We start from the raw sequence: 27,049 nt of genomic DNA, 5'->3' as shown, positions 1-27,049 counted from the left end.
GCCAGGTTGCATGCAGGAAGTTGTTCTCATTTTCGATCCAGGGATGAGCCTCTGGGGCCAGTGATGGATGACGAGAAATATTAAGGCATCAACAGTTAATCAACAAAACCAGGAAATAGAAAGGGCCAATTTCCAAACAGCTTGCAGCATGGTTCAATCTAAAATCTTCTCAATTAAGGATGCCTGGTACAGTTGTAATGTATATTCTGCTCTCACAGACATTTGCCAAGTCAACATGCTGCATACAAGCATGTGCAGAACGAACAACAGTGTGAGCCACAAACAGAGATGGTTAGCAGAATGTGCTAATGTTGGAACAGGAACCACAGCAATGTATTGGATTGTTTAAAGAGGACAATGTATGTGTACCAAGAGCAGAACGTCAACAGTAAGCAGAAATACCCACAAGATATCCTTACAACTTTGCCCTCTAGTCCTCACACTTTTAGTAACTCAGAGGGCAATCCTAGTATGAATCAATGTGGATATTAATTTATCAGATGTGCTGTCAAAGAAGTAAGTAAATAGATTTGAACCTTCGTTCCAAAGACAAAATGATACTTGCAACGAAATGAAGATTCAGAAACTTGGTGGGCAGAATACAGGCAGCTATGTAGACTATGCCTGTACAAAACTTAGTACTTTTATGACCAGCGTTCATTTTATTTTTTGGGTGCCAGGTCTTGCAGCTCAGCCAGGCTAAAAATGGGTAACAATCAGGGGCTGACGGCCGAAATACAAAATAAGGACAGCGTTAGGAGCGAGGTGGCTCAATAGGGCTGCAGCTCAAGCCGAATTTTCAGCCAAAGACTGTACTTTTGTGACCATGGATTCAGACATGTTATGCCCCCTGCAGCCAACTCTGGTCAGTGCAGAATATAACAATGCTTCCAGTAAAGCAGCAACATAAGATGCATCACATATAGGTGCACCAACTGACCTCAAGGAGCCACACAGTTTCCATATTATACTAAAATCATGGAGTAACGATGCAAGTATAATGAGCATCAGTAGAAGTCATGCTGGATTTACCCTATGCAAGAATGCATACTGGGATGGGGGGGTGCAACCAGTTCAGAAACCTGTGCAGAGTATACCTTTGCCCATTGAAATGTTTGCAAAATGTCAAACTGAGTACACACTGCATAACCTAAAGTGATCTTTCCTTGAGAATATCTCACAAAAGAGCCATGAAACCAAATCCTGTAGGGGTTCTGCAATGGTACATCTTTCAAATCAGCTCTGGGAGTCAGGAAATCTTCGGTTACTAACAAACCGGCATGGGTTCCCCATCAAAAGGCATCCGGAGCAGAGAAGCAGGATTTAGAACAGTGCATCGCTTCACAGTTACAGTATCAGTACACAGCAATTTTTCATGCTTTTCTGAGCTGGAGCTGCAGATCCTTTCAGACCCAATGCCAAAATAGCAGGAGGTACTGCTATGGTAACTGGGGACCATTTAGGACTAAGACTAAAGTGACTGCTTTTTCTACTGCGAGAGCAGTGGCAGCAACTGAACATAAACAAGGCATAAGCCAGGAAAAGGCATGGTGCAGTGCTGCACTGTAATATGCAAAAGGGCCAAGGCCCAAGGCTCAGACAGTTAAGAGTTTGATTTTAATAAATGAGTGGTCTGCCTTTGTAGACCACAGGAAGGGCTCTGGAGTCAAATCAATAGTAATATTAAGGTTTCATAAGTCAGGCATATCCCATTTTTCACTAGCAGCAGTAATAAGTCACTCCAAGAAATCCTCTCATTTGTTTTCTAGTTTGGGTACCTGGGGAATCACATTAATTCCAGCTTTAGACAAGTGTAACTCTCCAGTAGAAATGTCAAGGCCAAGCTATTGGTTTGCCATAATTGAAGCTTTTCTTTCAAGGCTTTAAGCCCTTTCACAACAAAAGCTGTTAGCAAATCAAGCGAATCTTGTATAGGGTGCCAAGAGGTGGTAGTCCATGCACTGAACCAGAGCAGATCCCCCTCCCCTTTCAACCCCAGGAGAATCAAGATTTTGCTTAAAAAACTGAGATGAGACACCTCATGCTGTCCCCCTGTCGAAGCACAGTGAATTTGAATTGCACATTTTTTATAAGTAAAAACAAATAAATATTGACTAGCAGGATGCATAGGCGTAGAGAAGAATGAAGAACATCAAGCTACCACAGTAAAATGAGTTGCCTTGTAGGACTACAAGATAAAACAAATTGCAGTTTAGGAATGTAATGTAAAGTGGGCAAAACAGCTGCACTGGCAGTAAGAAGACGTATAAATTGAGACCTTCCTTTACCATTTTTTTTTTATAAATAGGTCTACTGCAAGGTCTAATGGCATTTCGAATAATTTCTTGCTGAAGTAAAGAATCAAAAGCAGGTTTCATTCAGGGCTCAAGTCGTGGGTACACGCGGGGGGACGGAGTCCACCCACTTTATTCAGAGGGTGGACTCAGTCCCCCCCAGCTAAAATGAGAAATTATATGTCCTTTTTGAATTTATGGATTAAAGCCAACCTTGAGGATCAAACCGCAGTCGGCAGATTTGTAGGCCGGAGACTTCACTACTGCACTATATATAACCTAATCAAAAATAACAAACAAGGTGAAATATTCCATTATGGTACTGTAAGTCCCAGAGAAAACATTTGTATTAGTTCTTTTAGTTTAAAACCGGCACCGGCACACCTTTCAAAGGTTTCAAAAACACTATTAGAAGAAAATATCATCTCTTGGTTTTGTGTGTGTGTTGATTTTATGAAAGGCAAATGCCATTCGTACTGTTCAATTTGGGTGGTTAAGCAAAGCCAATTTAATGGAATGTGCATAGTTCACCTTGATATGCTAATTTCTGACGACATCACATCCCATTGCATTTGTTGATGAGTCCCCCCACTTTAATTTTTAGGACCTGACCCCTGGTTTCATTCCCTATTCAATGGGATATAGTGGGATAGAAGGGGTTTAGCTGGGTGCTGAGCAATATATATAGGCTCCATATTCATAAAACCAAAAGTGATGGCTCACAGGTTTAGAATTAATCCTAACCTCTGGCATTGCTCTGGGCAACCATCCAGACCATCATTCTTTGTCTGCCAAGCTATACAGGGGCAAGACCATATGCAAATCAGGCTTGGTCCCACCCCAAAAGGGGCAGTCCAGTCTGAACTGCTTGGCCACATCCCTTCAGCACAACAATCCCCAAACATGTTTTGGCCTCCTTGGGTCTCATCAGTGAGAAGTAGCTTGGGTCTCCAGTGCCTTCAGACTCTGTTCAGTAGTCTAGCTTTGTCATAAAAATGCTATGCACCTTCCACTAAGCACTCCTTTAACCCCTCTGGGTGATTGGGCTTCAGCGCAATAATGAATAAAGAGAGCAAGCTAGCCAGTCTCTGCTGCATTGGGCATCCCAGAGTACTTATCAAAACATCAGTTACTCCTTTTTAAAAGTTAATCAGCTGAATTCTCACCTGTATTGTTTTTACACAAAATACTCAGTCTGTCTTTTTGAGGAAGATTGCTAAACAAATGTGTCAATCTCAATCAGTGAATTCTTTTAAAATTAACTGTTGTGGGTTCTTGCACTGGCCAATTACTTCTTTGTCAAAATATGTTTCTGGAATAGGAGCGACAGACCGACAGACAGACACACACAACATAAATGAGCCTGATCTAATCCCTTTGGTAGGATATGAAGAAAAGAAATTTATAGAAACAGAAAGCGGACTAGACAAGCGTCTGACACCAATGGATCCTTTTTTAAAAGCTGCTGGAAAAAGGGAAACGATTTGCATGAAATACCTTCTTTGGAGTCAAAAGTTCTTTCCATTTGGAAATGATTGAAGCAGATCTATCAGGTTTATCTGCTTTGAACAACTGCATGGCATATACTAGATGAGCATTTCGGTGTGGTCAATAAGCCATCTGGCTTGACTATAATCTAATTATTTTATGACCGGCTCCAACTCCGCATGACTTTAAATGAAACTTAAAATTTCAATTCTGCTCTTTCATTCCATCAGCTCTATGTTAAAATTAGATCTATATAACTTTGATCAGTATAATTGCACAATAATGTTCTTCCTTTTTCTTATAAACTAAAGACAGTCACTTAAAACAAATGCATTTTCTCTGCTTACAGCGTGAAAAAAAAAGTAATATCCTGTGCCCGATACCTTGGGCTCAGGAATTCACACACGCCAGAGAGGTGCTTTGCCAAGAAGGCTTTTGCACAGCACAACACATATTCAAGGTGACACTGATGGAAATACATTTCTGATACATCTTCTGTGGATTATTGTATTCCCCGGGAAATTAATGAACTCTAAAAAAAAGAAAAAGTTAGAAAGTTCTTGTTGAACTCCCATCTCCATGCCTGGAGTTTCTTTCAATGAGGGAAGGGAAATATGTGACTGTACCTTTGTTTTTATCAAGTTGGTCTTCCTTTTAAAACATAACAGTTAGCAGGAGGCAGAAATCCCCAATAAACACCAAAGTCGATACTAGTCTTTTCTCTTGGCAAAAATTCTAAAATCTCCGACAGCACTCCCTACAGAGGTCTCGTGGCACAGCGACTCCTTAAACTGTTTCAGTACTTAATTACAAAAGAAATGAATAGAAGGCTCCATGCACCACACTAGACAGTTTCCACAAAAAACAGCATATACCACGAGGATTACGGATACCGGTTAGACCTACCCTATGTAAAGAAAACAAGGAGTTTGTTAAGCAATGGGAAAGAATATTAAATGCATGTTCTTTAGAATTAACTGTCTACGCAATTTACTAGTCTTAATGAAATAGAGCTACAAACCGAATTGACACAACTAGGTAAAGAGTTCGACCTCATACTAGAAGAAATTAATGATTAACTAACAATATCAAAATGAGTTGTGGCAAAAGAAGATTAGAAAGTTTAAAAAGGGATACTTTCAACTATTTACATGAGGAGTTATACACATGGATGGACAGATAATGACAAACAGGGTAACTCGAGTGAATTATCTAGTTCAGATTTAGATTTACCACTGGACGGAGCAAGTAGAGACAACAGAAACACATCCACTGTTGAAACAAGAGAAAGTGGCACTAGTAGTCACAGTGTAGCTACATCAAGCAGATCAGATAACTGAGCAGAAACAACCCAGACCTTATTTTTTTTTTTTTTTTTAAAGGTACAAAATAAGAAAAGAACAAGGAAGAGTACACAACACAAAGATACAAACACGACTACAGACGGAGTGGTTAGTAATCATCCTCTCTAGAAGAACATTACATGATTTTGAATTTAACACATTACAAAAAGGACTGAACTTCGTCCCTACCAACAGGGCCACATTCTTTGATACACAGACTGAATTGTTCAGATTTATTCGCAAACTCAACTGAAAGTATTTATCTCAGAGAAAGAAGGAGCTGGAGAGCACATGGAAGACTCTAGTGAGGTGGGGTAGTGAGGAGGGGTATGTCGAGTTTAAACCAAAAGAGTACATGTGTACCTCCTATTGCATGCCCTACCATTGATCATCTTTCAGGGAGACATATTGAGAGATCTTAAACAGATATATATATATATATACACACACACACACACACACACACACACACAACCGAAATATGCACATTTCAGCAAGATAGAAATGTCACCTACTAAGACATTATATATGGATACTGATACACCATCCGGCCAGCGGACAAGGAACACAGGAATATGATAATGGTGGAGACCGCTACGAACACTAATACGTATTCTTCACTAGATTGTGATCCCACCATACACATACAGTTCAATTTGTAGGAGTTATTATGTAGAAAGAATGGATGGGCTGGATTAACAATATGACTAAGACATTTTTGAGAGCACAGCATCCTAGAGCACCATATTCTTACCTTTTACCCAAAACCCACAAGCATCCTACTAGGCAACCAGGGAGACCAATTGTAGTGTCAACCAATGGGTTGCTTCAACCACTTGGTGCATACATTTACTTTTTTCTTAATCCTTCAGTACAAAAAACTGAAACCTACATAAATGATAAATGCATTTTTTACAAATCTTACAATCCATCAATTTGATGAGCAAGGATATTCTTTTTCAATAGATGCTGCGAGTCTATACACCTCCATACTGCTTACATAAGGCCCCAGAGGCAGTGCAATGGATGTTAATGAATGCAGATAACATAGGAGCATCCACAGAATGTATGATGCCGTTATTGGATTTTATTTCTCATAATTTCTATTTTAAATTCAAAAACAAATACGGCTTACAGATCTCGGGCACAGCCATGGGGGCCCTTTCGCAAATTAATTTTATGCATAAATTCGAGGTAGACCATATAGACACCCTAAATTATTGGGGGAGGTATACAGACTATAAGTCTGCCGGTCTGGAGTTAAGGATGCTGGTAGCAACGTACCAGCACCCATTCTGGACCGTCAGACTACAATTGTGCCTGCCAGGCGCATCGGCTCCGGTAGGCACAGTTTTCACAGTGCCGGTACTTCCATCTCCCCACTCCCATAGAGTCCTATGGGACTCAATGGGAATGGGGACTCACAATTACAGCGGCCCGAGATCCCCAGCCACCAGTGGTCGGTGGAAACAGTGTTACGGTTTGGTGGCAACCAGCTGCTGGTACCGGCGGGTTACCACCAACCTTGTAATAAGGCCCTATGTCTTTGGAGTGTGGCAGGATTCTTTATCTGCATTACATTATTTTTTAAATTATCTTAATGCCATTAGTGAGCGCATCCAGTTTACATTTAACATTGGTAATCCGGACATTACATTTCCTTGAATGCTCTCCCCCAGAGAACACATCTCCCCTGCACTCCGGTCACTTCACTGGCTGCCCATCAACCAACGTGCCTCCTTCAAAGCCATGTGCATTACCCACTGCGCCATTCACAAGAAAGGGCCAGAATTATTCCAAAACAAGCTCACATGATACCGCCCACCAGATCAGGCTCTGCAAACTTCATGGTAGTCCCAAATTAGGAGGTGCCCGTTTCCCCGTCCTCGCACCTACTTTCTGGAACTCCATCCCCCTTGCTCTCTGCCTCATAGAGGATCACCTGGCCTTCAGGAAAGCCCTCAAAACCTGGTTGTCCCCCTGGCCCCCACCCGACTTCCTGATCACCCCACCAACCGACTTCCTGATTGCCCTTTCCCTGCACCCCCTTCCACTCGCACACATGTTTCATACAGCCACCCCCACCCCCGCACTCCCCGTACTCGCCTCTCTCCTGCCCCCTGTCGGCTACTAGCCTTTTTCCTTCCTTTCAAATGCTTTGCGCTGTGACTTCAAACCCACCCTTGGGGGCCACCAACAACACATGGAGGACTTCTGTAGGTATTCCAGTAACTTGCACTTGGAACGAATACTGACCGTGTGCCGGGTCTTGCACTCATATGGGGCTAGAGGGTGGTAAATGTATACCACTTAAAATACACCTTGGGGGAAAGGGAAAAAAAAAAAAGAAAAAATCCCAATGATCATCCAGGTAGGACAATTAGGCACTTCGGATCCTTAGCTCGTGGTTGCCACTGCATGCATCTCTAAAGCACAGGAGGGTGGGTCAGGCCACTGCATGTAATCATGAAATTGGGACCTTGTTTCGTACTAGAAGGAACTAAGGTTGGCAAATGGTTAACTTTAAGATCCTCTCGGAGGGTGAGCATTTAAATCATCTATAAAACATAACACTGCTCTCAATGAGGTACACCATGCTGTTTGTACAGCTAACCCATTTTCTCCCCTCACAAACCGCACCTTCATAACTTAGTGGAAGGTGCAGGCTCATTTCATACACCCTGCACTCACATATAACACAAACACCATTGCACAACACATCTGCCATTGTAATGAAGCTACCTTTAACAAACAAAAAAAAAAATGAATTGTAGATTTCCACATAATTCTCCATCTCCTTCTACACAATTATTATCATCACTGACATTTGTAACACGCACGTTCACCCCAAAGGGCATCTTGGCACGAGGATTCTGGGATCACAGCCAGCATCAGTAACTAAAATAGAAAGGTTTTCCGGGCCTGCCAGAAGAGAAGGTGATTTTCCATCCCTCTCCAGACTGCAGGCAGTGCATTCCACAGTTATGCAGCCGCAAACAATAGGCGCGGCCTCCCACTCGGGACAATCAAATTTAAGGAATGACCAGCAGGTTGGCCTCACTAGAGCAAAGCAACCCAACTGGAATGTAACAAGGGCTGAATTTTTCCCTAAGGTATTCAGCCCTCGCCCCATACAGGGCATGATGAACTAGACAAAGTCACACATTTTATTCTCTGAGCTATGCCGGTAAGTGGCACAGCGAGTAGAGCGCTCGCTTTGACACCCGTGCAGAGCCTGTTAACGCAGGTTCGAATCCCGGCGGGGTCAAACTCAGCCTTTCATCCTTCCGAGGTCGATAAATGAGCACCACACACCGTGGGTAATAATAAGCAGCGCTCAGATACCTGAGGGTTTGTAGCGCTATATAAAAGCCTAATTATTATTATTATTATTATTATTATTATTGGGAGCCAATGAAAGGCCCGTAAGCACAGGGCTAATGTGGGCTCCGTGCAGAGAATTTGTGGCCACACATGCAGCCAAATTTTGCAATAACTGTAGCCGATGAGTGGAGCCCAAAAGGATGGTCCAGGTACAAAGCATTGCAATAATCTATACAGCTAGTGATCAAAAAGGCCACTACCAGCAGCCGCAGGTGAGGAGGAAGGAAAGAAGGGGAGCACCTTCTGAAGAACTCAACAGAAAGTTGAGACAATCCACCCGGTTCAGTTCATGGTTTACCATCAATGCGCCCATCCACATGCCATTCAGGCATGGGTGATGTAGGGTGTTAGCCACGTTTACATAACTGTAATGGCCAAAATGCACACACGCATAATGGCACCTCCCAATTCCCCCAAATTTGGCCTCCAGTCCCTCAGAAGGCATTCAATCAAACATCACTTTGGGACCATAATTATGGTGAAAGATGGTAAATGAATGTTAAAGGTACCTCCATCAGCAGCTAAAATGAGCACCACCATATTATTTCACAAACCGACTGATAGGAACAATTTGTCGCATTGCTTAAGTCACCCCCCCCCCGCAGTCCTCTCCAAGCACCAACTGTGGCTTAGCTTATGGTCAAATGGTACGCATCAAGTGCTTCAATAGTAATACAAACTTTGTTTATAGAAAGAAGATACCAACCCGCTGAACTCACTGAAGCAAGAGTTTGGGTTTATAACATCACCAGGGAATTTCTTTTACAAACATCACATAAGAAATCTCAACCGAATTTAGTGAAATATATGGAGAAAAAGACAAACGTATAAAGTACGATGCAAATGTGGTTTGGGGTTATTCCATAGCTATATCTGGATAAATTGCTATAAGTGTTTGTTTTTTTAGAAATGAAACAGCAGCCATCTTGGATTCAAGAGATAGTCATGGCTATCGGAAAAAGAAACGCAGGGCAAAAAAAGCCATTTGTGGGTCAAAAAACATGCAACTGCCATCAGGCTAAAGGTGGGGGAGTGGCTAGAGGGCAGCAAAAACAATGTGGCAGTTGGAGGGTGTCTATGGACTGAGTTTCCAACACAAAGCTTTTCTGTAACCTCGGCTAAATCGTGAATGGCCAACATCTCAAAGCAAACTGCTTCACAGAAACAGCGTGTTTTGTGGAGGAACGGAAGTGGCCAGGGAAGTGGGGAGGCCATCTGGGGGTTGGAGGGAGCTGGCTCAGATGAGTGGGGTGCTTGGTGGGGGCAAGAAAGCTTTTTTCTCCTGAAGTTTTTCCACTATTCGCAGCCATCTGTATATTTGTACAGCTACGTTGGGGGTGAAAAACCACTGCCCATGGCCCAAGGCCATGCCATTGACACAATAGTCATCCGGGACTCCATCCATGCAGTATGTAGGACTGACCTTGCTTAGCTTCAAAGCAAGCTAGTGGCCGGCACCCTCAGGCCATGTTGCCTAATAAAGGAGCACAAGTTACAAGACCACTTAGAGCAACATGGCTTGAGGAGGCAGGCCCTTTATTCGCTTTGGAGCTAAGCAGGGTCGGTCCCAGTTACTGCATTGATGGGAAACAGTCCACAGTCCTGGATGCCGTGCGATTTCTTAGTTTTGAATATATCTCTTAATACACAGAAAATATACAACAGCCACATTATTTTTTTTTTAAACTTGCTACTGTCAGTCCTTGAAAGTATTGCACATAAGACACCATTGTTTTGCCTTTTGCTGAATTGCATTCTAGTATTTGTAGTTTTCCAGTCAATATGAGGGTTTGGGGGGATAATGACACTGTACACTTGTTGCCTAACAGCGCTATAAGGATTTATATATTTGAGTGACACTATGATACGAGTTTGGAACCCTAGACACTGGTGCAGTTATTTTCCCCCCCAATTGTGGCTGCTTTTCAGGGCACAAGTGAAGGACACATGTGGGTGGACAGCGTTACTTTTTTTATTTTTCAGAGGAGGGACGCAACCCCTTGCATTTTTTTGAGGTTGGCAAGTTTCCTCGAGTATTTGGTTATCTGGATTTTACTCAGGTTGTCATGTTCCCAGTGCAGATGCTTAGACACAAAACCACAAGTACTTGTTTGGTATTTTTGTTTTTTCCAGGGAATATTTCACAAAAGATTCCTAGTTTTAAGAAATAAACACTTTTTATACTTTGCATGCATATTAATTGGAAGATTTCCTTTCTCCAGTTATTTTTCTGGTGTTCATTAGCTTTTCTTTTTTTAAAGTCTAATGCTACTTTTGCTTGCACACTTTCTTCAAAGGGGAAAGTCAATTGAACCACATTTGTTTATTTCACTTTAAGATACATATTCGTTTAATGTGCACATATTCATGGGTGCCAGTTTTGATTTTCGTTATGGGGACAAATGTACGTGGGCATATGTTACTCTGCAGCCGGTCATTTTTATCCCTTTTCCTTGCTGCTTAAATGCAGTTAGTTGTACACATTTTCTAAATGAAAAGGGAAGTGCTTTAAAACAAGAAACTACTATGGGTGTAATTCATAGAATTCGGCGCACAAGTGGCGCACGTGGCTGGCGCACAGAGTGCGCGTGCGGCAGTCTGCGCCAGCGGCGTGCGCCAAAACCCATGTAGGCGAACAGCGTATTCATGGATTCATACATCCATAAGCAGCCGTGGCGCAGAGACCCTGCAGCAGCGCCAGTTACGCCCCCAACCCCGCCCACCAAAAACAATTGCACAAATCCAGTACATGGCGCAAAGGCCAGTGGATCAGCATACAGACCCACAACCACGGAAATGCGTGTAAAACTATTACACGTACCCCGTTCGCGCCATCAAAAACGCATGTAAACCTCCCCACACACCCATCAGAATACACGTACCCGCTCGTGCCAGGCCTATCATGTGTGAAACTCCACGCGCACCCCTCGGAATACACGTACCCCGTTCACGCCAGCGAAAACACGTGGAAAGTCCCCCCTGTGGAGTGGGCTGCCTGCGGGGCATGCCCAGGGTGGATGGGCTGCCTGCGGGCTATGGACTGGGGTGATGGGCTGCCTGCGGGTATGCCCAGGGGTTATGGGCTGCCTGCGGGCTATGGACTGGGGTGATGGGCTGCCTGCGGGCTATGGACTGGGTTTATGGACTGGGTTGATGGGCTGTACATGCTGTTCGTGGACACTGATGCATGCGTTTACTCTGCTGGAATCACACGCGATTACTTCACAGCATCTGAAGTCTGTACCTCTTCTTTTGGTGGGGTGTTGCACAAGCGCGTGCGTTTTTTTTTGTTGTTCATGCAAGGCAGGCATTGAGTCGCGTACGCTTCCCCCCCCACTGTGGTTCCCCCTGTGCATGCGTACCGTTTGAGGTCATAGTAGCCAGCGCGTTCCACACGTTCGTGTTTTTTTGTGTTCCAGGGTGCAACATTGTACTGCTGGAGGTAAAACTCACGCACGTGGGCTACCGGGGTCACGTGCATAACCTTTTTTTACCTTCCAATTTCCTGTTCTTATAATATTTTATTTTTATTTTAGATTTTTTTGGGGGGGGTGCCTGAGCGTTGCGTGACCCGTCATTTTTCCCCAGGGGTCACAGACAGCCTTGCAGGGGCACTGGGGTACCTATTCCATCATGTACCCTGCTCCATTCTAGCCGAATGCCCAGGACAATTGTTGAGTGAACCTCCCATAGCCTATTTTCCATTGGTGCCATGGTTGGGAGGCCACCAAAGGCTAAGGGTGGTAAGGTTGGGCATCCTCCCAGGGCTGGGCGTGGTCGGGCATGTGGGCTCGGAAACCAGGGACAACAGGGAGTCCAGGGTGGCCAGGGTGGCTAGGGGAAGGGGAGAGGCAGGGTGCCAATCTGGGACAGGATGCCCAGCCACGTGCTGGTGCAGACATGCCACCTCCCCTGTGGCTCGTGGTGATGCAGCTGTTGCATCACAACCTGGTACCCATGTCACCCAACAGAAATTTACATCTGCTGTCACGGGCCCACCGGTGGTGGTTGCTGCAGGTGCAGCTGTGGGCACCTCCACCCGGCTCGGGGTCAGGCAGCGCATGTTGCGTTGCGTGAGGAGGACTCCCAGGATGATTTCCATCTTGTCCAGAGGTTGGGCTCTTGCGTGTCCACTGTGGCTGCGACAGCGGCACACGTATCTGGGGCAGCCTGATGTGCAGATGCAGCCAACACCACCCCGGCAATGACTCAGACCCAAGCCAGACCTTCTTTCCTCATACCAACAACGACTGCCTTGGTCCAGTCCACCAGCGCCACTGATCAGGGCCACATTGCCCACTCAGGGTCAGTACCATCGGCCAAAAGGAGGAAGCGTGTTCCTGCACAAGAGACTGAAACCCCAGACACGGCTCCAGCCTCCGGCACGTCAAGGAAGAAGCCTTTCTGCAATCAGGAACTGGACTTCCTTGTGGACTACGTGTCGGAACACCAAACCGATATGCTTGTGGGCCCACAGTGGCATACAACGCATCACCAGCATTGGGTCCACTGGCAGCATGTTGTGGATGGTGCGACATCCATGGGATTCAAGGTGCGCACAGCTCAGGACTGCTACAAGTGCTGGAATGACCTCAGAAACAGTGCTGTAAAAGTGTGCCTCCAATTACAACACGTCCCTGGTGACAGGTGGTGGGCCACCACCAGAGGAGGATGAACTCACTCAGCATGAGGAGATCGCTTCAGAGTTCATCCCGAAAAACAAATCCATGGAGTGGTAGAGAGGATGGATTATGATGCTTCTTCTGGTGAGTATTGATGCGTGCAACTCAATGACATGTGTGTTGGCATGTGTGACCCGCCCAGCTACAAGTTGGCTCTTTCCCATCTTCAAGCTCCCTCTCCACCTTTGTTGTTCACCAGGGGTCTGACCTCTCGGCCTCAATTCATAGAGAGCTCCTGGCAGCTCTTGACTACTGCATTATCAGTTTTTAGTACGAGTTCCGGTGTTATGCTGATGACAACCAACTCATTTCCTGGCTGCCCTTGGGCACCTCTTGTCCCTCCCTTATTTCCGATAGCCTCATTGCTGTTCGCTTTTGGTGTACTACCAACAGTCTTTGTCTGAATGCCAGCAAGACCGACATCCTCCTTATCGATACACCTTCGCCATCAATCTCTGGCCAGCCACACTTGGCCCTACTCCGGCCTCCACCTGCAAGGCCAAGAACCTCAGGGTCTCCTTTGACTCAACACATTCCTTTTACACACACATTTGTGACATATCTTGAGAAACTTCTTGCTCCACCTCCTCAAGGGTACTGTGCCTTTCCCAACATACACTGTTGCCTTCACATTTTGCACACATCATTTTCTGCTATTCGGATGGCCTTGCATTGCAATGCCACTGGATGCATCTTGGGCGTGGAGTTGCCTGTGACATGGCCGTTTCATTATTTGGCTGTCAATGTTGTGAACTGTATGTGTGTGGTATGTCCTACTGACATGCGTGTCCTTTTTTCTTTTCTTTATGTTGCAGGTGATGACGCACTCGCGGCAGAGGATGAAGATGTCATCCCAGACACGGTGGTCAGTTCACATGACCAACCAAGCACTAGTGGTGGTCGGGGGGGTGGCAGCCCACGAGAACCCACAGGTGCTCCAGGCCAGCGTGTCCAGAGCTGACTGAGTCAGGCTCTGATGTATCCTCTGACCACAATGTTGAGCTGGATTTGCATCATCATCGTTGCCGGTAAGTGATCCTGTGTTGGATGATCTTCTGTCTGCGACACCTGCAGTAGGGGGCCAGGCAGGGTTGGAATGTTCACCTGTGGTGGTTACGGTTGCACGGTCACATTCGACACCATTTGGCGATGTTCCTGGGGCATAAGGTCGATGGAGGGATGCAGTCCTGCAGCCGCGGGCGGCACCAACCCAGCAAGGACCACAGCTCCTTGGGTCCAGCAGGTGTGGTGTTCGGCAACACGGTGGCCGTGTGCCACCGGGGTCAACTGAGTGGGAGCGTTCCATGATTGCCATAGCACAGCAACAGGGGGGAAGCAGTTGAGATGATTGCTCAAGGTATGGAAAGTGTGGGCCATTCATCCTCCCCTCTGTAAGGCAAATGGTGCTCCAGCAGCGGGCTACGCAGTCGACGTGCCGCTCACTCAGGCTGGGCATGGCGGCATCTGACAGGGCGCGCCGGGCTGAAATGGTGGCTCTGCGTGAAACAATTAATGCTCAAGCAGAGGCACACCGTGAGGCCCTGAGGGTGAAACAATAAGCCCTCTGATCTACTGTAGTTGACATGATGGATGAGAGAAGGCGGTTAGAAGACAGGATGGTACAGCTTGAAAGAACCATCTTGGCTGAACTCTGTGCAAGCCAGGAGTCATACCGTTTGTCATGTGAGGCCATGCAAGTAGAACTCCATCTCACGCGTCAGTCCCTGCATGAGGAAGCATGTGTGTCATGTGAGGTAATGCATGCTGACCTCGGTCTCATTGCCCGCCAGGACCTGGCTTACCAGACCCGCATGCTTGCTGCCATTGAGGGGCAAGGCATGGCTAGGCGTGGTGAGTCAACTGCACCACGTCCACCTTCGGATTTAGATCCAGAGAGTGACGATGCCAATCTATCTCCCACGTAGGTCGGGCCGTGCAAGCACTGAGCCCAGTGAGTTGATTTTCTTACCTCGACATCTACACATGTGGGTGTTGAGGTGCACCCTGTACCTCCCCCTTCCTGGGTGCCTCCCCCAGTCCCCCCAGGTCACATATGGGCTTTCCAAATTGTATGGTTTTTGGTAAGTATGGTTTTTGGCAAGTAATTTTTCATTTTTCTATTGTTTTTTTCCCCTTTATTTTGTTGTTCTTTTTCAATGATTTCACTTTGCTTTTTATTTGTTATGTTTTTTTCTGGTTTCTTCAATTTTATTGATTGTTTTTCTTTCATTACTCTTTATTTTTTATTTCAATGGATTATTTGATTTAATTTGTGTTTTCTTTAGAATTCTTTTTTCAATTTTATTTTGTCTATTGTGCATACATGTGACAGTGTGGTGCTTTGTACTTTTTGTTCCAGCTGGGCCCATTCAGACTTGTCTTGTGTATGTGTTTTGCTTGGTGTCTGGACATATATGCTACTCCTCCTTCCCTTTTCCATGGGCTCGCAAGGATGGCTCGGTGTAACAGCATATCACACATGGGCATTGGGCTTCCGTCATATCTGTGGCCAGCCTGCAGTTCTACTTCTGTGTACACCCCTAGTGGGTATCCAGATGGTTTCTCCAATGCATGTCTGCACTTCACTTTGGTGAGTATTATGCTGACTGTGCATTTCATCATGTTGCTTGAGATGTTTGTTATGTATCGACTGTCTATGTTAATGCACTTCCTGCTGTAGCTGGTACCATGCACCCTTTGGCTGCGTACAACACACTGATGGTGGGAGGGGTCCGTGTGCTGAGAAGGTTTCCCACCAGTGATTTTGATATGCCACATGAAGGCTGCATGCTGAGTTACCCCTGTCACCACGCATTTCAACAACCACCCATTCCTTGCTAGCACCACTTGGCAATTTTCCAGCCCTGGCTGGTGTTTGGATGTGCCATCTGAGTTATGACTACATTGTTCATGATTTGAATTTCCCGTTTGTGTCCTGGACCTGCTCCCCCCTCCCACTGTTTGCACTTGGCCCTTGTGACAATCCGGCCAACCAGGATGCTTGAGCCTGCCACCACTACCAAAAGGCCACTGAGGTGGCCCTGTCCTTCTCAGTCACTTGAATGCCCCCCCCGTCTCCCCTGCCCCTGTCAGTGTCCCTCTGTCTCCCCCTTCATCATCACATCCCCTACTCTCCTGCACCGTCAGGTTTCCCTCTGCCCCCTGTGTGTTCTTTCTTTCACCATCTTCTCCATTAGTCATTTGAGCTTGGCCCCCGGCTCCCTTCTCTCCTCCCTCTCCACCACCATTTAGCCTCGTCCTTGTACTCTGGCTGTCATTTTCAAACACTACCTCAATTGTCATCGGCCATGGTGATACATAGGTGCTTGTTCTTTTCAGACATTTGCCCTTCTGCCTCCGTCCTTCCACACCCCACCTTTGACATTTTAAGTATGATTTTGCCAGTTACTTTTATCATTAGTCACTCCACCACTGATTACAGGTCATCTCTTCCCCCTTTCCCTTCGTTCTTTATTCTCCCCCTCCCCAGCACCATCTTGATTCTTTGTAGACCTACCACAGTTTGTCCCTTGTTTTGTTACTCTCCTCGCCTCTTCCCTCACTCCCCTCCTTATGTGACTCCTGCACTGCGACTATTGACGTCAGGCATAGGAATGTTGATTCTAGTTATATCATCCAACATTCCCTACCTAGACTCTCCCTTATTGTTCCAGGCACTTGTAATATGTACTTTGCTTTTCCAGTTCATTATGACAATGTGGACTGTTTGAAGGACATGTAGGAATGTACGGTTCTTCTCCCTTGTTCTCTCCCTCATTGATGCACTTTGTGTGTAGGTCGTATTATGGATTTCTACGATTCAGTAATGGGTCACTGTCTGCCATTGACGATGTGGGGTACTCTGTACATGATATGTTCTGCTGGTCAATGGCTGATGCAATGTAGTGCTTTATTTTGAGGTGTCAGGGGATGGGTGTGGTTTGACACACAGGGGGGGTTCTTGGTGCTATGTTCACATGTGCTGTGTACAGGACACTGGCACTCACTTCACATGCATGTATTCTAGGCATGTCCCTATGGACAAATACACTTAGGCAACGCCCCCACAACTACATTGACACCATGCAAACGCATGCACCCAGATGCCTTCTCAAGCATGCTGTGTCACGACAATCCATGTTCACTTCCAAGTCATTGATCGTGTACATGCACGACATGGTACTATTTGGTTGAATGCCATTTTTTAAATGATGCAGAAGGGTTTTCACCAATGCAATGCACACTCACTGTACTGTGCAGTGTGCGGTGTTTGATATGGCAATTTGCAATTGTCCAATATGCATGGCAACAGGTATTCTGACTTTTGTTGGTTGCACCACTAGTGGCATGTATTTGTGCCACCGTTTTCAGGGTGTGAGGTTTTGGTCACTCATTTCTTCCGATTACATGCCAGATAAAATTGTCTGGTGCCTATTTACATTTCTCACATGGCACTTCATGACTATTGCCTCATGTGTTCTGCATATGGTTGGAGGTTTTGCCGTTGAATACCATGGTATGGTGTGGCAGTCGGGGTTCAGGAGTGTTGGGAGGGTTTGGGTGGCATACCAGTCCTTTCATGCCCTGTTTAGCAAGGGGGGGGAGAATGCCTTGCATTTGTTCCCTTTGGTCACATGGGATTGGTTGTGTTTAATTAGCTAGGAATGCACACAATGTAGCACTTCCTTATACACATTCTCAGGGTGGTAAGGTAGTGACAGTTAACAGTCCCTTTCTCATCATGGATTGTGACCTGGTATGTGGCAGGCCTGTGTGCACTCCGGAGGGGTTGGAGTTTAGGTGAAAATTGTGGTCACAAGCTGGGTACGGGCTGCCTCGCCACATGCCCTTTCCCCTCCCATGCGCAGCGGCCGTGCGTGTGGTTGGGGATGTGGGGTCACCACCGGTACGCCATGCCGTGTTGCAACGTTGTGCAGGACACATGCTGCCACAATGATCCTGCACACTACTGGGGGTGCATATAGTAGCTGTCCACCAGAGCGGTCAAGGGAGCGGAAGCATGACTTGAGCACTCTGAATGTACGCTTCACTATGCCCCTGGTTGCACATGGGCTGCATTGTATCTTACCTGGCGTGATGTGGTGGGGGTTCCGTATGGGCGTCACCATGTAGCTGCTCAGAGGGTAGGCACTGTCCCCTGGTAAGGTGATAATGGTTGTCATTAATTGGGCTGGTGTATTTGTCTGTGTGTGACATGTATGCATGTGCACAGGCATTTGTACTCACCTAGGAGCCATGTGTCACCATGCTTCCTAGCTTCCAGGGCCCGGCTCAGGGCGGACATTCTGAATATGGATGTATCACGGGTGAACCCAAGATAGTTTGCATAGACAGAGGTGATGATTCCCTTGGCATCACATGCCACCTGCACATTGATGGAATGCCAGTGCTTGCAGTTTCGATAGATGTTTTCAGTGGACGTAGGGCCACATGGGTGCAATCTATGGCGCCAAGCACTTTGGGGAAGTGTGCCACCCTGTAGAATTCCAGGACCACGGCCTGTCTTTCTGCAGGTTTTCTGGGCATGTATATGTGCCTGCGGACTGAGGGGCGCGCAGTGATGATTGCCAACACCTGGTGTAGGCAACGTGACTGCGTGGCCTGTGAGACACCCCTCCCCCCCCCCCCCCAACTATGGCAGTTGTCCGCTGAAATGACCCAGTTGCCAAAAAGTGCAGTACATTGAGCACCTTCTGCAAAGGGCTCAATGCTTGGGAGTACAGGGTGGGTGATGCGAGTTCATCCTCCCACGCCCTGACCAGCTCTACGATGATGTGAGGTGGAAACCTATACCTGCCATAGATCTGGTCATCAGGCATCCCAAAAAGGCTGGTCCTGGGCAAAAAAAATGCAGGGCCTGGCTATTCTCCTCCTCCTGCGGTGTCCCACGATCAATGCTGCGAGGAACGGGACATTCATCGTAGCTGTATATGCTTGTTTGTGCGCACTTGCTGCGCGGCCACTCTTCCGCCTGCTTTCGTGTGGCGGACGTAATTGTGCGTGTGTTTTGACGTGCATGGGTTTTCCCTATTTGATTCCAAGAATATGTGTAGTTCGCGTGCGGGTGGGCGTTCTGTGTACTTCCCAGTGGTACTTCCCCCCCCCCAGTTACGCCCTTATTTTCATGTGTTGTTCCCCATTCCGCGTGTTCTGCCCCTTGTTGATGTGTGCGCTGACGTTGTGCACTTCGCTGTGTGCGTCGCGCACGGCGTTCGGGATGTGGAAGTGACGTGTGCACCGGTGTGCGCCACATGCAGATTTGGTACACATCCCGGAAAATACACATGCAGGGCCTTCCATGAATCGCATGCGTGTGCCGGCTTTTTCCACGCTTGCGCCACTAATTCCGCTGCACATTTATTCCATGAATTACCCCCTACGTATTAGGATATATTTAAATATTTCCATAAATGGGTATTGAACAAATGAGATTATTGCTCTAAATGAAAAAGAAATAAAGGTTTAAAATTCAACATTTGCTTGAAAACATGTACATAGGTGTAGAAACAAAAAACATACTGTACAAAGTAAAAATAATCTTTAAATATAAAAATGTTTAATACATTGACTTTTGTGTAGATTATAGACTATATCCTCCCCTTACTTTCTTATATGCACTTACTCTATCAGATTGTCCCTGGACCTAGTAGGATATCAACCTCGTCTGTCTCCTCCCTCTTCTCCTTGCTTGTCACCCCCCTCTTGCTTGCCCCCCCCCTCCAGCACCATCTGAAATGTCGCCAGGCCTAGCATGATAGTCACTCGTTTTGTTCCTCCCTTCCCTTTCTGCACCCCTCTCCCTCAACTTTAGTTTTTCTCCGAATCTACCAGAAATGTCATCAAGCCTAGTATGGTAGCATTTCCTTCCCACTCTCCCCCTCCCTTCCTCATCTATGTCTTAGCTCTTGCACTATCTGAAATGTCGTCAGGCCAAGTACGATAGTTAATTTCACATCCTTACTTTTCATGGCCTGTAAGAATGACATTGTATTTTCCCCTTGTTCCCTCCCTTGCCTTGAAGCGCTTTGAAACACATTTTGTATATGTGCTATATAAATAGACTATTGTATCACTGTGGTCATAGGCTGCGCGACAGAAGGCGCAAAGTTAAGGTGGATTTAGCAGAAGATCAGGGGGTTTGTCGCATTAAGCTCTCACCTTAGCCTCCCTGCAACTAAAGTTTTTTCCTTGAAATAAATATATATATATATATATATTAGATACTGTGTCCGGAGTAACAAGATAAAAATCATCAAAAAACATTAGAATATTCTACAACTTGATTGTATTACAAAATAACTTTTTTCTACATTTAAGTTGTTTTCCTATAACAGAAGTAACAATCTCAGGGATCTACTAGTAGATACAAAAGATACTAATCAAATTAGAGTTGACACCAAAAGGAAAGGAACATACCCATGCCTGCACTGCAACAAAATCACAAAGGGGATATTGAATATAGCCCTACGACAGGTCAAAAGATGAAACTCTGGGATTTTGCAATCTGCGATAACAGTCCGTTCGGTATCCATACCGAATCTACTATGTAGGTCAAACTAGCAAATAGGGTATGACCACAGATCCAACGTTAGGATTAAGAACATGAACTCACCAGTAGGCTTACTGTTCATGGCCTGTAAGAATGATTGTGCAGATGAGGTTCTAAATACTGGAAGTGATTGACCTAAAGAAACTTAGAACAGCAAGAAGCATTTTGGATCAGTAGGCTGGAGTGAGTGTTCCCTAGTAGTAGGAATGAAGAACTTAAGCTACATTGAACTTTTGATACACGTTATTGCCTCCAACACTGTTACAGCTATGAAAGAGGCATTACATTTATGTTAATATTTTTTTAGATTCTACTTGATCATGCAGAGTTTTGTCAAATCAGTATTTAACAGTCGAGTTACTATGTCATCACGAAATGGATCCACTTATCATTTTAGTAGATTGACGTTTGTGAAAGCGACTACTTATGAATCTTTGAGAAGATGTCTACTTAGAACTGCATTTCAAATGGTTTTACCCATTAGCATGTGTAATGTTTTAACGTCATGTTAAGACTATGGGCCTCAATACGGGTCCGGCGGTAATCCTGCTGGTTGCAGCCGGACCCTTCATTGGTTGTCTCTTATCTGCAAGACACCTCAAACTACATCAAAGTACGTATAATACTGATTATAGCGGACAAAATGGCAGTGGATTGGCCTATGCAACATTGTAAAGCAGGTTGCACCATAGACCCACCGTTTGGTTGCCATTCCCACCCAACCTTGGACTTTCGGCTCGGCTAGCTCCATGTAAGCAAAACGAAACACAGATGCTTGAGTCAAGTCAGATTACTCCCCACTTTCCCAATTAGTCCATCATCTCTCATCAGTCTGACCATAAGCCAAAGTTTCCTGTCTATTGAAGACCTTGTAGCTAGCTCACTGGTCTGGGACATTCAAGGGAGTGTAAGCACATCACTGTCTTAATCCACAGCTTAATGAATAGCCCTTGTCTTCAACTCCTGCATCACATGTGAGGAGACCGCAAATATGTCAATTTCGGCCTTTTATTTCCTGCCATTTGATACAATTATGATGGGTGTCATTGCTCCTCTTGGACTCTAGAGTCTTGCTCACTCCATCTTGTAGGGGTCTTATCCATTGTTAATTGTCCAATATTTGGCTCTTGCAAAGGTTTTCTTCTTCTTTAATCTACGAGAAATATGTCTCACGTCCATGACTTATATATGTCTCCCTCCCTTTGTGCTTTGCAGCTATTCCTTGAAATAACATCCTTGATCCCAGGCCAACTTGGACTCAGTTTCGTTCTGCAGACAAAGCAGTATTCCAGTGTCTCCCGACTCTGCACCACTAGTCGGTTTCTGAGGTAGCTGTATTGATCCTTTACAAAAGCCGACGTCCATTTTTCTATCATGGCCTGCCTTGCAACTTTATATTTGCCTATATAGCAAGCTTCCATATGTCTGATCTACCTTACATTGCTGCGTCTTTAAACGCAATGATCAGCAAGTTACTTTATCTTCTTTGTATATATGATAACTTCATCATTTTGTACATGTTTCTATTGTCACTTCAGTTAAATCATTTCTCAAGTATTTTCATATTGTTCCTGTAAATCCTTGTATATCTTCTTCATTACATCACTCTGCCGACATCAAATTTCACTCAACATTACATGATGTCTAATGGTGCATGCTGACATCCTCCCACACAATATCCTTCTAGTCTCTCAATGCAAAGATACATCGATATCGTTGTCCGAGAGCATATTATCTTTCGTACACTCAATGCGGTATAGGCATAACACATGGAGTCACATTTAAGGCTCTCCTACTGTTACAGTAGGACTGCGGTGAGGGGGAAGGAGTTAGGGTTAATGCATCCATCTGCTCCTCTACAAAGTACTTCCAGACTCGGGTCAAAATTGAAACCCAAGCAGATATATACAATCCTCATGATGCAGAGGCTGCATGAAGATTCAGTCTGTTTGCAAGCGGAGATTGAGAGCATTTTGTTGCTTTAGATTGCCACAATAAAGTTATGTTAAAAATAATGACAAAATAAAAATGCTTCCACTAGAAAGTCAGTGTGTCGCTAGAACTTATTTCATGGACTCCTTTTCTTAAAGCTCTTCTACAGGAGTTTGTACACTAGATATCCGTTGTGGGTATTGGATTTTAGCAAAAGTAGATTAAATTTGAATTAAGTTTTAAAATGATAAATCTTTAACCATTTTTAAATCACTTTGCGAAGCTGGGGCGGGGGGGGGGTGAGTGACAACATCATTTCAAATGTACATTTTATTGCTCACATGTGGAGGGCATGGCTAAGGCAATGACCACATTTGTGTAGTTTTAGTGCCAATTCAAATCTCAGAGCCAATGCTAAAAAGAAGCCCCACCCAAATAATTCTGCTTTGGAGGCAGAATGGGCCAGGCAGTTCAGCCCAACCTAGACAGCCTGCAAGTCAGTAACAGAAAGCCTGGAGGGCAGAATTTGACTGGTTTTCAAAGCAGGATGCAAGTTCACTGGGGCCTCCCTTCGAGGGCATATCACAGAACTCTTAAGTTTTCCCTTACCATGCATGCGAAGGAGATCCAGTTCTGGTTGTTCCTTGACTCATGGGTCTTTCAGTAGATTTAAAATGGGAAAGTAAGACTACAGGTACAAGAAGAAAAAAAAAAAAAAGTCTTGGCCTGGTTGCCCTTCTACCGCATGGCAGGAAGAAACTTGAGAGCTCTGCATATCATGAGGTTTATCTGAAACATAAATCAGCAATTCCAACAAAATGCTCAGCATGATAGATTATTTTAAAATCCCTCTTGAAATTTGATTCTGTCGGCCCAATGCAGTCATCTCTCAAAGACGTCCATTAACCACAGGGTGATTTTTATCCCTGTTTTGTCACCAACATTGTGATGTATTAAGAGTAAGCACACTTTGAGAGAAAGGAGGGTCAGAATGACAATGGATACATATGATTAACTATGATCTATAGGTAAAACTAGGGTATTGAAAGAGAAACGTCACTGAAACACTCTCCCATTTCCTGCTGAGCGACACATGGTGGCTGCATAAATGAAACAATGGGCAGATAGGGGTATCATTTAGTTTCACATCTGATCATCCTAATTAGTTGCTCTTCAGATTTTACTGAAGGCAACAAACGTGATTTTCCCTAAGCGGCAGAGAATAGGGAACTTTTCAAACCCAACAAAAAAAAAAAAGATTCCAAGTGGACGACTTAATCGAATACGAGACAAATAGACTCCAAATAATCTCAAAGAAATTAGGAAACAGAAAATCCACAGGGCGAAACTAGACTCACAAAGAAAATTATTTATTGTAAAAATATATATATATTGCATCATTTTTTCTCTTAGTAATAACAGTCTCAAAGTGATATAAACATAAATTAATTTCATATTTAAACTATTAACAATCAATGATTGATTATCCAACACATTCACATGATACCCAGTGAAGACATGATTGTCTTGCTAAAGCTCATTCAGGGTCTTGAAAAAATATGGATGATCATACATTGTTAATACAGTTCAAATATGTTGCTGTAATCTAAAATGCAGCTCTGTGAAAAGTTTGTAAATTAAATAAATGTATAGAGATGTATACACAAGCACTTAAGAATGCAATGATTGACATATTTTGCACAATAACTATTGCAGAAATGTATTTCCTTTGTTAGTCTAGTTCCCCCTCTGGATTTTTTTTTTTGCCAATTGCTTTGAATTATTTGGAATTCATGTTGTGTCTTGTGTTAGATGAATTCATCTTCTTAAAATCTTTTGTTGTTAAGCTGACGGCAACATACTATGTCCGTTCATTGGTTGGAAGAGGGTTCATTTTTTTTTTCCATCTGCTAATCGTAGTGAGTGCTAACACACACCGGTGTGTTAGAAGTCCTCCTCTCTAATTTTGATTGTTTGCACCACAAGTTGAAATGCAAGTGAACCCAGATTTGAGTGCATTATTGACACTTCCTGACAGCCAGACTGCTACTCACCCTCTCTACCAGAGAACACATCACTCTCGCACTCAGAATTCTGCACTGGCTCCCAGTTAGCCAAAGAGCAACCTTCACATGCATGTGCATCACACACTGAGCTCTCCATCATTCGGGAGCAGAGTTCCTTCAGAACAAAATCCATTACCAGTCCACCAAAAGCCTCTGATCGGGACGATTTATCCTCCAAGCTATTCCACCGCACCACTCCACAGGAGTTGGTGGCTCAGCTTTTTCTATTCTAGCGCCCCCATCTGGAACACACTTCCTTTACACGTCTGCTGCATCGAAAACCATCTCTCCTTCAAACAAGCCCTCAAAATCTGGCTTTTTACCTCCCTATCTTGAAAACTGCATTTACCTGGAGCATATGAACAGTCTTCCCAGGCGGGGCTGGCTGCATTTGTGGCATCTCCGACCTTTTCGCTCCAAACTCCTGATGGTGCTGACTGTGTTTGCGGCAGCCCGGACCACACACAATCTCATACACCTATCACAACCCTGCCTTCCCTCCAGCGCCACTGGCTGATTCAGAGCACTTTCATAGGCAATGGCACAGGATTGATGAAAGACTGCACCAGGCAAACCGACAGAAAACAAGCTAATCAAAATAGTAGTAAAGGCACAGTGGTGTGATTGAACCAACGCCTCCTTCACCACAATCGAACACCTAACCCACATAAAAGAGTCTGGTCTGCTGTGGAAATTAGTTGGAACATAAACTTGTTGCAGCTAACCGTTTCTATCCCAGCCACAAGAACCAGCAGAAGAAGCCAAATGCCTGAGCAAGCGCCCCAACATCAAAGCGCCTCCAATTGTCGACAATGGTACGTAAAATACACCACACCAATGACTGCAGGCACGACTAACCACACGCATATCACTATATAGCAAGGACTACAACAACAATCCGGTCGTGCTGTTCATATTAATTCTCCACCTACCTTCACCTGACTACGCCTCAACACCTGTAAACAGCAGAATGCAGCACAGTCCTACAACAAATTCAGGTGTGCTGAGAACATAGCAAGTCACTAGCACTGAGGCCACCCTATTCTTCTCAGAACCCATCCACATGCCCAACTACATGGGTTGCTTCTCTACCGAGCCTGGCCAGACCTGCTAAGCCTTTTCAGCCAAGTGCACACATGCATCATGATTGTGCACCAGGACCTCCAACACTCTGCACTTGGGTCCTCTCCAGGCATTCCCACTAACAGCTCATTTAAACTATAACAATGGTAATGTTGACGCTATACAAAATGACAAGTACAACACAACAGAATCCAATATGTAGCGCAATACCAGTTGCTAAAAGCTGGTCTATTGCATAGGAATCCAATTGATGTATGCAACAAAGCTATAGTTAAGCACGAAAGAGGATTTTCTAATAGCAAACGCTACACACTATATCACTTGTAAGGACTGGCAATTTTGGCAGATAATGCACAGTGAGAGTAAATGATTTGCCCAGGATCACACACTTTACTTAAGTGGCGAAACCAGGACTTTGGCCCAATCAGAGTTTTAAGCCCTGGGACACATCTTCCCATCTATAGTTGACATATGCATTTGTCAAGACTTCAATTTTAAGAGATTAAAAGATAGTTTTACGCAATGCTATTACAAATACACAAACTACGTAAGACCCCCAACCTGATATTCTATAAATCATTTTAGAAACAAGTGAGAATAAATATGATGTAGATCTTTATTTTATCCATCGGGGCTAGAAGATCACAGTGAACGCCTACACATGTGTATGGGTTTTAAAACAGTTTTCGCAGTGTTATATGCTAGAGTTTTAAGTTTGTGCAGCATGTAACGTCATGCCCCCTCCCATTTATTGTCATCCCACATTCACACTGTTTAGTGGACAACATTCCTCCGCCAGGTACTTCTGTACCAGAGATGTCAATCTCTAGTCCATCTCATTGTAATGTTTGGTTGACACAAACCTAAACCTCAGGGGGAACCATGCTTCCATGCACCTTGACGTTTCACAGCAAAACGCGTGAATGCAGAGCTGGGAATGCTTTGGACAGTTAATGTGAGGCTTGGCAAGGTTAAGTGCCAATACTCTCCTCAAGCTTGAAGAATTCTTGACACTGAATACTGACAACAATAGAAGTGCATATATAGAATGTTGAAAACAACGCTTCTGCATATGTGTCTCCACTTCCCCAGGCACAAATGAAATGAAGCATTTGAAAACATCACAGCATTACAGCTCCCATAGCCCCTCCTGCAGAGACAAGCGAACTGAACTATATGAAGAAGTCAAGGGTACAGCTGCCTACGA

General features: G+C 44.8%; 1 protein-coding gene across 2 annotated transcripts in view; it reads right to left on the bottom strand.

The window, feature by feature from the left end:
• The window catches only part of LOC138528522 (probable tRNA methyltransferase 9B), a 380,721-nt gene that overhangs the window by 352,650 nt on the left and 1,022 nt on the right, over positions 1–27,049 (bottom strand). The window lies entirely within an intron of this gene.

Source organism: Ambystoma mexicanum, chromosome 7q (assembly GCF_040938575.1).
Source record: "Ambystoma mexicanum isolate Mex_15411 chromosome 7q, UKY_AmexF1_1, whole genome shotgun sequence".
Classification (NCBI taxonomy): Eukaryota; Metazoa; Chordata; class Amphibia; order Caudata; family Ambystomatidae; genus Ambystoma; species Ambystoma mexicanum.
Note: the sequence above shows the minus strand (reverse complement) of the source record. Positions and strands in the feature narration are given on the sequence as shown.